The following is a 12116-nucleotide window of genomic DNA, read 5'->3' as shown; positions in this document are numbered from 1 at the left end:
GGTATCTTCATCAAAGTAATTATCTGCCTTGTTTTCCTTTTACACTGACTGGCAGCTGCTGGTGTCACAATTTGAGACAAAGATCTGTCATTAATATCTTCTTTTACTTACTCTTTGTTAGCTTTTTATCCTCCTGGAGGCACATAGAGATACAATACTGCTGAGGTGCAGACATCTTTTCTACAAACTCCATGTCATTTAGGTAATTGATGCTTGAAACACAAGTTTAAGTTCTGTTATTTTTTAATGGCTAAAGGTAACTACAACAATCACATAAGCACTTGAACTGATACAAAGCAATATGCCTTAATTGTTCATTCTGACAAAAAAGAGTCACTGACCCCTTGCATAGTAAAGATGATAATTTTATGTTGCCAATATACCTGTAATTCAATCCACAGATGCTAGGGAAAGTCCTCATCATGTGCATTTCTGAAAATCTAGTAAAGGATAATGTTCTGTAGGGAGATTCTGTGCTTGAAATTTCAAATATATTTCTAATTGTTTTAATCTGCAATTTAGAAACATTGACAGTAGCATGTTTCACTATATGCTAAAATAGTATATTTTTCGTACAAGTTGAGAATCCTGTTAAGAGCAATGAAATGATTGGTGGTGTTTAAATGAAGTTTCTGAAGATACTGAAGTTTTTCATGGTGCATACGGAAAAAGGCATTGAGCTTGCATGAGCAGAAATACTCTAAGTTAATAATTCTGCTAAAATTTTTATCTAGTGGAAGAGTTTTAATGGTATCATCAGTGATATTTGCAATTCGCTCTGTTCATTTTACTTCTCCTTCATATTCAGTCTAAACACTATCAAAATAGGTGTTTGTGGCTTTAATTATTTTTCTTTTCCATCTAAGAAACAGAAATTAAAACAAGTCTATTAGGTGTATTCTTCCAGCTCTTTTTTCCTTTTTTTCTTGTCTCAGTTTAGTAAAACATATGAAGTAGAAAAAATAAATTTGAGAGTTGAAATAACTCCCTTTCTTTCTGTACAGCAGTTGGTGACTGACATAACAGATAAAGAAAATGTGATGGAAGCTACAAGAAAGCCAAAGGTGTACGAAAGTTTTGAAGCTCGGCAGCAGAGGTAAAATTTCCAGTATGACCACAAGCTGTTCTGAAGTGTAGCTCTGCAACAAGCAGGAAATGAGTGCTGTCAGATTGTTTCCTTTCTGTGCAGGTGTGAGATGTTCTGATGAATTTTTTTGTCATTTGTTCCTATTTGGCATACTAGATGTCTACTGCTTTTTACATGGCCAGTTCAACTTGACGCATAGACTCGTTATTTAGGGATGGCATGATGTCAAAATTGTCAAAGGTCTTAAAAGTGTGTTCTGTTTGGGTCAAATTCACTTTCTCCCTGTCCATACTCTGGGAGTCCTTTCACAACAGGATGTGGTGGATTCATGCAGCCAAAGTCCTCCTTCCATGCACTTGAAGGAATGCCTTGAACTTCCCACCTGCATTCACTCTTCCTGGCTTTAGAGGCAGCCATGTTTTGAGGCACAGTCTGTTTCTTCTTGCAGGAAAATGTTGCCAGAGGAAGTTAAAAAAAAACCCAACACAAACCTGTTTCATAAGATGTTACTTTTTTTGTTCTGAGAGATACCAAGCTAATATCTGGAACGCATCAGTCAGACAGAAATAAATATGCCTTCTTTTTCTTTCCAGATAAGCATATAATTGAATATTTTGATTCTTAGTACTTTTTGTGTCAATACAAATGTGTTTTCATGCTTTTAACTCTTTTTACATCAAAAATAATATGTGTATCTTTTAAAAAGTGGTTTCTTTGCTCCACCACTCAAGTGATTCTTACCTACTTTTTCATTTGTTGCTTTGGTGGTTTTCTTTTTAAATTTATCTGCTCATAACTGCCCTCTGTTGAGTTAGAATTTTTTTTTTTCTCATTGTTTACTTGCTAAGGCTGGACTCTTTGGGAGGTTGAGGAGTTTCCCCTGCCCAGACTTACTTTTTGGGGAGACTTTTCTGGCACAATTCCATTCCTCTGGTTTCTTTGGTCTGAATGAAATTACGTTCCCTTTCATTTCCTGGAAAGGAAACATGAAAGGCTTGCCACCTTCTCTGTGCCTTACAGCTGTGTTCATAATTATTATTTTAAAACAGTGGATTACATTGTTCTGTTCTAATGTTTGGTCTGATTTTTACCTTAACTGGGACGGAATTCCTGGCTTTAGGATGATTGTTAAAAGCTCTGTCTCTTTCAGACTCTCTTTTAGTGAAAAAGCTTTGGCTGTATACTTAGAAAGCAAGCACATACTTTTTCTTTTCTTCTATTTTGGTTTTTCAGCAGACTTGCTAGACATCCTTTAAAGAGGAACACAGACAAAACAGCTGAGCCTCTTTGTGTATGAATGTACTTCATTTTTTCTACAGAAAGGCAAATTTTCCAGCTAACCTTGTGAGCTGATAATATCATTGAACTGCACCTTTTTTTTCTGAGCAAATTTCTAATTTATTTTGAAAATAGGAACATTTTGCCTAAGGAAGGTAGTAAACTTTTTTTTTCTCCCAGCTAAGATAAGGTGTTCAGCAAGAAGAGATGAGAGACAAATTACAAATCCTGATCTGTCTTTGCTGGAAATTTAGCCACATGGAAGTTGCATATTTGCATTTATTTGGATTTTTGGGTTGTAGGTTTGCAGGAATTAGAGATGGAAAAAGGTCAATGAGATCATCAAATCTATTCTTCTAGCATGGGTTGATCAAATTTCAGGCAAGCCATGCATAGTGATGATAAGTAAGACTGGAAGATGGATGGTGTTAGGTAGGCTGTTACTGACTGAGCTGCTGCCCCTTGCACGAGGAATGTTTTGTAGCTATTCTTCTGTGTTCCTGCCTTGAACAATGATCTTCTAGGTTTTGTGACACCAATCTATATAAAAGCACAGTCACTTTGATGTATTTCAGAAGCTTCATACTATGTTATCTACATGCCAGATGATACTCCTGGCCTCAGTTACCCTCCAGCCACAGCCATCAATTTTCTGAGTGCTAGTTTTTTGTGTGCCTCAGGCAAAACCTTTTTTTTGAAGGGCTCTGAGTTGTAACTCAGAAGAACTGATACTTCCAGAGGTGATGTAGGCTTGAACATGGAGCCTTTTCAAACATGATGGTAGGCCCTCATAGATTCTTTGCATAACTAAATCTCAGTGATTTGTTTCACCCACACATAAGGCAAGCAAACAAGTCTTCCATTTTAGGTGTCAGGCATAGAGTGTATTGGTGTGTAGACAGTGATTTTCAAATTCCATGGTCTTTGGAGAGATGTGTAGCTACAAAAGTAATTTAGACCTTAATAAGGCAATTTGTAGAATAATCATTAGCCAAAAATAATAACAATTTCAAGATTTCTCAGTTTTATATTGAGCATTGTCCTTCAGACTCTTCTGACAACTGACAGAATTGTAATTAACTCTATTCATTGATTTATCTTTTTGGCCCAGCTTTTCCCTATAAAAACTTTGTGTATAGTAATCATGTAACAGTCAGAGAATCATCCACTTTAACAGAGGCATTCATTAGTGTGATTGACAAAAATATGATGTAAATGGCTTCCTTATACATCTTATAGTTTTGGATGCAAATAGCCCATCATCTTACCAAACTTTCTGAAAATGTTGCTGAACTTAAATTTCAAGAGAATACAGAGGAATATATAAATGTTGCCCTTGGGAAATAATAGCACAGAAAAGGAGCATGACAAATGTAGATCTAAGGATCAAATATGTTGAGTTATGTGAAATCTCCTTTATTAATTTTGCCCTCTTTGGGATGTAGATTAAATAGACACTTTCCACTTTCAATTGCATCAAATATTACTTTTAGTTATATAAATTTGGAAGAATTAATAAATAATAATAAACTCAGAACATTTTGTAACCCAATACTGTGTAATTTACTATAATTTAATAAATTTTCTATCTTTTCTATCTATAATTTAATAAATTTTCTTTCAGCACTCACACATCTCCTATCAGCTGAACCTTTCAGCTGGTTCTGAGCCTCATATTTGCCAAGTGGCCAGCCAGCATGTGTGCTAACTGGGTAGTGGAAGGTCAGGGAGAGCAGATCAGCAACTTCTGAGACAATAACTTATTGTTCTCAGAACAGTGCTGAATGCATAAGCATTCATGTTGCATAAAATCAATGTTGCCTGTAGTTCTAATGATTGATTGTCACAGCAGGGAGGCCCCAGACTAAATGGACAAGTATATGCAGCTTGCTTCTTGGAGATAGTTTCTCCAAGATACAGCTGTGTTTGAGCACAAGGAGACAGAAAACACTGTATTATCTGTGCCTACTCTGGGGCTGTGGACACAAAAACTCCAGACTTTCTTATTTGGAACTTTAAGATGGTATGTCTGTGTTCAAATCAAATGGATATGTAAAAAAACCCCAGTATCTGGTGTCTCATCTAAATCTTACTGAATATACAGTGACAGAGAAAATGGAGGGAAAATCCACTCTCATTTCAAGTTTGTAAAAAGTAGTGATGTAAGGAAAATCCTTTGTAAAGTTTGAGATGAACTTCCTTAATTTTTAGTACAAAATATACCATTTATGTTGCATGCATAAATTTATGCATGCTTGGGGTATTTTTGCTTCAAAAGCTGTAGCAAAAGTTGCTACACCTTGAGGAAACAGTATACAATACAGTACATCTCTGCTCCATGGAGAGCACATTGGCCTATGAAGAGAGGCAGAGATAACTGAGTTTTTGACCATCCCAGCCCAGGCTGAACTTTGTGCCTCATAACCCTGATGGGTTTTGGATGTAGAAATGGCATCTGGTAGGCTGAAAGAGAGCTTGGCAACAGCCCTGAAGGATTGCCACAAGAAGCAGTTTTGGACATCGCCTTTTTGTTTAATTCACAGAAAGTAAATACAGTGTGAAAATAGTCATATTAGTATAGTTTACATATTAAATGTTAAACATATTAGCATATTGCTATAACATATTAAACAACACAGCACCTATTGAGAAAAGCAACATGGATTTTTCTTCAATTTCTGCTACCTCATAGGCATTTTTATCACATCTTAATTACCAGGGTTTTGTAGGACTATTCTGAACTGAGACAAAAGCTAAAAGTGAACATATTACTACAATGGTGTGCTAAGAACAAAGTACACATTCAGTATTTATACATACAATTCAATACATATATATCCATTGGCTAGAAGGAAGCCAAAACTATTGGGTTTGTTTATGTCAAACCAAGCAGTTTACGTCTATGTTTAGTTTTAGTCCCATTTCAGAGGGATACCTTGTGCCATTTGATTTTTGGCTTTACCCTTTCTTACCTCAAACTTCTGAATGTTTTTCTCCTGGTGTGAGTACTCTTTCTCTTTGTGAAAACTTTCAGTACTTTTGTTTTTTTTTTCCAACATAGAATATCTGCTGAAGGGAATTACAAAATAGGAAAGAGACTTTAGAGAGGTCATGAATATCTGACAGAACTGCCTAAATTTTCCCTGTAGTAAAAAATGCATTATATCTTTCTATAGATATTTCCATGTATTTTTATATTTGCCTCCTTAAAATTACATGCAGTAGTTGACACTGGGGTTTTTCCCCCTGTTAATATCAAATCTGAATAATTCCGTAGTCACTTTGTGTTACATAACTCTGTGTAGTCATTTATACCATATTTTGTAATCATCCCCTTATTGCTTTATCTATTTTTAAAATGTCTCTGATCTTTTCTAAGGACTATTTTTAGTTTGCCAATAAATGTTCTTGTACAATTAGTACAGTTTCATAAAGTCTGGTATAATCTCTATGGAGATTATAACCACAGAATTTTCAATTCCATTTTATGTACAACTTCTTATCTATCCATCCCTCCTACCCTGCCTAGCTGACCATCTGCAGCATTTATTCTCACCTGGATTGTTGTTGGTTTGGAGAAGGATCAAATTTCTGTTTATACCAGGATTTCTTCTGGCATCTCATGTTGACTATCAGGAAATTTGTACGTACAAGCCAGTTTTTATGGTGAATTAGTTCATGATGTAAGCAGAATTAATTTCTAGTAATAATAATGGTAGATGGTACTGGAAGCCATCTGATTTTAGAGGGTTACCTAAATCTTTTCAGGTCACTGAGCTAAATGCTCTTTATTGCCATGCTGCTTGGAGAACTTTCCTCGGGTGATCATGAAAAAATCCTGACCATTTGTACCAAAGATGTTCATGGCAGAGAGGTATCAGCCAGCCTTCAAGCCCAGAGGGTGCATGTTTGAATCAGCTATATTTTGCATTCACAGTTTGTTCTGCCTTCAGTAATTCACAGTGTGTTTTCTCTCCTTTCAGATGCATGTGCATCTCCAGAGCATCTCCTCTTCCTGTGGTGGCTTTTTATAGGTGCAGACAACTGAAATTTTGAATGTTAATTTAAACCCAAGTGTTCACTCTATGTATAACTTTAGTTCAGGTAAAATTAATGCTGTTGGTTTGAATGAACAAAATGTTTCACTGGATTGGAATTAAAATAGGATAAACTTCTTATTTTCCCCCTGAGCCTCAGAAATAAAATAGGCTTTTAAGGTGGCATTTAGATAAGAGGAAACAAGGCTTAAGTAGCAAAATGAAACTCATTGTGGTCAAAGTAATGTCAGCTCCCTTGCAAAGACTGCCTTGTTTGTATGGAGAGGCCTCAAGTTCTGCTGCAATAGCTCTATTAAAATTATCTTCTATTACACTTTCATCTGTATAAAAGCACAAATGCCTCGAGGTACATCTAATCCTTTATAATAGATTTTAGTAGTTATTAGTCATAAGTTGCTAGGAATGGGGTGAGACCTGCTGATGACAGCTGCAGCTTTGTGATGGGTGGATTTGTGCCACTTGAATAGCTCCTACTTGGCATCATGACTCTTTGGTCCCTCTTAGGTCTCCAGTTCCAGAGCTTTTGCTTGCTGTCACAGATATGCCATAGATGGGATGATGTCCAGAAACAGTTCTGCCAACGTTTATGATGCTCAGTTTCAGTACTTTAATGAATACTTGGGAAATACCCTTTGGCAAGTTATTGCAGCTTTGACTGACAGGTAATGACTGCTATAAATAACAGTGCCTGCTATATCTGTTTCAGGAATGAAAAGTTAAAAGTTTCTTAGAAGTTCAGAGTTCTTTCCTACCTCATAGGTATATTTATGAGGTTATCAAGACACAATATATTTCAGAATCTATGTGTATGTAGGTGCACATGCTTAAGAAATGGTATGATTTTAATGGCCGCTACATTTATAAAAACTGAAATAATTTTTGCATGAGTTAAGCTAGCTAATCATTGTCTAGTCTGAAAAGGGATATGACCAGATCTTTGCCAAGGTTAATCAGGAGTTTTCAGAAAAGTTTTTTTTTTTTCATTTGTGAAAGTCCAAACCACTATTTTTTTTATTCATACTACATACAGTTAAACTTTTTCTTCTGGGCATGTTTTTGCTCCAATATGGAATTTCTTGTTAAAATAAGTGATCAAAAAAGATACACTCAGGCATCTTGGCTAGCTTAATGCTTACAACCCTCAGCTAGGAGGCCAAATTCTGGGGTTCAAGTCTTTGAAATAAGCAAAGCAGCAACTACAGCCTCCTGTTTCCTGTCCTATGTGAGCACTGACAGGATCCTCCTTCTTGATAAAAAATATTGATGTAGTTAGTTTTCTTTTATAAAATAAGCACCTTCCAAGTAGTACCACACCATGATTTTACATGAATATGGAAGAGATACATTTGTGGTTTAGGACATTAAATTATAATGAGAATGTGGACTTGGAATAAATCATCCATGAAACATAAGAGTTATAAAAAAGCTCCTGATATTGTAGAAGTTCATTGCAATGCAAAAAAATCCCTTTTCATATGTTAAGGTGTTCTGTTACTGTCCAACAAAGGCTCTCCACCTAGCAGTAAGTGGTGCTTCTGCAGGACCAGCTGGAACAGAGACCATGGAAGATTTAGGCTGTGCTCTTGGTATGATAGTGAAAATTTTCAACTATTCAGAACACATGGATGATGGGGTGAGATGTTCTGTTAAGCAGTATGGAGATTGTTGTTTAACTTCTTTTTCATGTGAATTATATTGGAAACTGATGCTTTCAAGAAAAAGATGTTAAGTTTTTTAATTTTAGTCTGTAGGGAACATCTATAAAGGTTTGGTACAGACAGGATCTTTGAGGTTGCTTTGGAGAATTCAGTCATCTCTTGGTAGAAGTCTAGTCAGTCGTGGCATTACAAATAAAGCCTATCCATGATAAAATTAGGAAGAAAAATAAATGAATGCGCTAGGAGTGATTCTTTGTGCTTTGCTGGCTATAAATACTGAACCAGTAATATCTTCCTCCAAAGTTCCTCTGAAACTATTTGTAAATTAAAGACGAAATGGTAACACAAAATCATCTGTGTAATGTACTACACAAAAATAAATATCTCTTCAAACTGCAGGAGTAGATGTGAATAAATCTTGGTCCTATCAGATTATAATTGAAGTTTTGCTATTGAAACCAGTTCAAGTGCTACCATGTGGATCAAGGTATCCTATGGGTGAGAAGTTTGGAGGGATTCAACTTTGCAAGAAGTCTCAGTAGTTCCAGGACTTTCCAGTGCTTTTGAGACATGCCTTGTTTTTCCACTGTTCTATGTTCACCCTTCTCCATTTTGGTGTTTTGGGCTTTTTTTACTTGTCTCCTGGCCTTTTCAAACCCTCTGCATCTCTACTAGTCTCCTTTATTCTGTGTTTCAAAATATGATTCTTCCTATAGACATGCTTCAGCCACATGCACTCTCTGTGGCTCTAGTAGTCCAGTGTTTTCCTTCTGAATTCAATGCCAGACAGCTTACTAAAAGCTGATGCTTACCAGTGAAATACCTCTGCTTGCTGAGGTCTAGTAAGTTTTGGGTTTTTTTGTAAGTAATGTCTTTCTTTTAACATTTCTTTGTGTCATCTTTCTTTTAACAGATTTGTATTGTATTTGTTGAAAACATAACACTGAAATCCAGAGTTGGAATATTTATTACTATGATCCCTGGATGTGCTGGTCAGACAGAACTACACGAGAACCTCAGCTTCCCCATTAATACTTAAATATGACAAAATTAAAACTGGTCATTTAGTTCAGCAGTATATTTCTGGATGGGGAAGAAGAAGAAATATTTGGGGTTTTTTGGTAGTAAAAAAGAGCTCTGAGGGACAAATTTGCTGGTTTGTAGCTGGCTTCAACCCAAAATTCAAGATCTCGTTTTTGCTAGTGTGTAATTTAACTAACAATTTTTAATGAGGAAATTGTGAAATTGTTTAGAAATATCATTATTACTTTGTGTTCCTTTAAAAATGAGATTTAATTACATTTTTTTCATTTATGTCATTAAATTTTCTGGTTTTTTGTTTTGAAAGTTTGAGCAGTTATATTTAGAAAAGAAAACCTCTAAAGGTAACCAAGCCTTCATATAAAGCACTAAAGCTCTCCAAAAAAATCAAAGAGCTTTAAAAAACGATGACATTTTTAGTAATGGTTGTGTTTCACTTGGCTTCCAGACCCTGTACAGCTGCTGGCTGTGCCCCCAGTGGTCAGTGGCAAGTGACACTGCTGCAGCCTGTGCCTGCTCTGAGTTTGGGCAGTACCTGTCTGTGTTTCTCAGATGCCTCTTTTGTGCAGCAGTGTTATGGAATATTAACAATCACCAGTGCCTAATTAGCTCATTTTGCTTTGAGCTAGAGTCCTTGTCAGCTTTGATTGACACTCTTAATTGTGACTCTCTTGAGGTCTGTTTTTAAAAATGTTTGCACACATCAGACATTTGATTTAGCTGACTTATTCTTACCATGTTTAGATACTAATCTGTGCATTTGGATTATGGGGTTTTTTCCTTCCCTAGAACCTGTGCCATGGCTGTCCCTGACATTGAACTGGTCTCTGTAATAATGTTGGCTGCTGAAGGGTTTATTGATGCCTCTCTGTTTGCCAGGAAGTTCATCATCTTCCAGCCTCTCTGCAGGGAGCTGCTCCCTGAACAGCCAAGGGTTCTTTGAGTTTCTGGATTTAATACATATCCATTAGCATTCCATACCAGTACAGATGAATATTGCATAATAGGAGGGATTTATGCATATTGTCTTATCTTGTATTTTAAAGACACTCTAAATCACATGTCCATCCTCAATAAATTGTCAGACATTAATTTGGAAAAAAGTATCTTTTCTTCTTACCTTTGGATGTTTGTAACATGTTATATTTGCATTAAATAATTGTGTATCACCACTTCATACCAGGGATGACTGATTACATTGTGCTATTGTGTGGCACCCATGTAAATAACTATCTTTTGGAGAAAAGAATAACAAAATATAAATTATTTTGAAAAATACATAGCATATTGTAATTGAATAAACATGTCTTTAAACTTTCCACAGTAAAAGCAGCGACAACTTTTGAAAAAAATGGGGAGGAAAAGCATTTCTAAATAATTTAATTATTATACTAGAAAGAACCCATATTCAGAAATATTATCTTAAAAATGCAAACCCTAGGAACTGTATGATCTCTTCCCTGTATGTATCCTGTTTTAATAATCTCCAGCTGTATAATTTTTGTAAGATGTTCCTAATATTAATTTTTATCAATGGAATTAGAACTCAAAGAACCCTTCAGTTTTAAGCCATAAACTCGCATAGCAGGCAGGGCCTTTATGAAATAAAAAACTTTTATTTCCATGCCTGCATAATTTTGAAATTATGTCTAAATATCCTGAAGTTTTCCTGACACATTCTTGCAGTTTTCTAGAGATAATGAAATTAAAGTGTGCATATCTAAAGATAATTAATATTGTTTGCTTCACTAGAACTAGGAATCCTTGAGTCTAATGATTACTTTGTCCTGGAGGCATGTTCTGAATTGAAAGAAGTTATTTATGCCATTGTTTGCCACTTCAGTATTAATCATAGTTGCAATAATAATATTAACAATAATGTTTGAAGTAAAATCTAGAATGTTCTTCTTTTTTTACTTCTTAACTCTCATTTGGTTTACTTTTAATGGAAATGGGATAAATCAAATACCTCTGAGAAAAAATTTTGGGCTTCTGCATAAAATATATAGCTGTTCAAAGAGTTCTGAGAGTGTTGCTCCAGTGTTGGGAATTTTATAACTTTAAATGTACCTTTGGGGCACTAGGATCCTAGCCTATGGAAAGGATCCTCAGCCTGCTGCAGAGCAGGGTTATCAGTCAGGGCAGATGTTATGAAGGGACTTCTGGATGTGTCATACCATGGCAAAGGAAGTCCTTGTACACTGGACAAGCCACACACCAGGCTGCTTTTAAGATGCATATCTTAACACCCTTTCAACAGCTTTCACTCTTTCACACACTTTCAGACAGCTAACAACAAAAAAAAAAAAAAAAAAAGGAAAAAAAAAACAAACACAAGAAAGAAAAAACCCAGAAAACAAAACACACACACAAAAAAAACCTTGCCTAAATCTAACCAAAATCTTATTAAGCTCAGTATATTCCTAAATTCCCTGGTTTCATTATCAACTCTGTTTAACTTCTTTGCCCAGATGTACCATTTTTAAAATGTGCAAACTCCTTTTCAGTGCAGTATAGATATTAAGAATCTTTATTACCTCATAATTTTTTTTCTTACTGATCATGAACTGTCCTGAATTTGGAAATTACTTTTTTTTTTTAATTATTCCTTGTGCTGTATTTAGTGCATTTAATTCACACTTACAGAGTTACCACTGTCATGGAAGGGGAGAGAGGCATGGCATCTGTCAACTTAAACTGGTATATTTTTAAGTTGTGTAGGGGGGAAGGGTTGTTTATTTTTTCCCTTTTTTTGTGTTGGGGGAATTGATAATACTAATAGGCTTTATTTATATTGGATTCCTAGGTGTGGCTGCAGAATATATTTTCAAACTTTGCCCAGCTGATAGGCAGTTAAGAATAGGGAACTAAATGCTGGAATACTGAAAAATAATTAGATATACAGATATCTAATTTAGCCTTTTATTTATTTTAGTCAACCTTTAATACTGACCAAAAGCCACTGAAAGTCTACAAGTGAATAAAAATGTCTTG

General features: G+C 35.5%; 1 long non-coding RNA gene across 1 annotated transcript in view; it reads left to right on the top strand.

Moving 5' to 3' along the window:
• The window catches only part of LOC116183296 (uncharacterized), a 52373-nt gene that overhangs the window by 25199 nt on the left and 15058 nt on the right, over positions 1–12116 (top strand). Inside the window, exons 5-6 of the long non-coding RNA XR_013339446.1 lie at positions 122–202; positions 1005–1096. This is a non-coding gene — a long non-coding RNA (uncharacterized LOC116183296). The remainder of the gene's footprint in view (positions 1–121; positions 203–1004; positions 1097–12116) is intronic.

This window comes from Lonchura striata, chromosome 1 (assembly GCF_046129695.1).
Source record: "Lonchura striata isolate bLonStr1 chromosome 1, bLonStr1.mat, whole genome shotgun sequence".
NCBI lineage: Eukaryota > Metazoa > Chordata > Aves > Passeriformes > Estrildidae > Lonchura > Lonchura striata.
The sequence above is the reverse complement of the archived record's forward strand: the minus strand, read 5'-3'. Positions and strand labels throughout refer to the sequence as shown.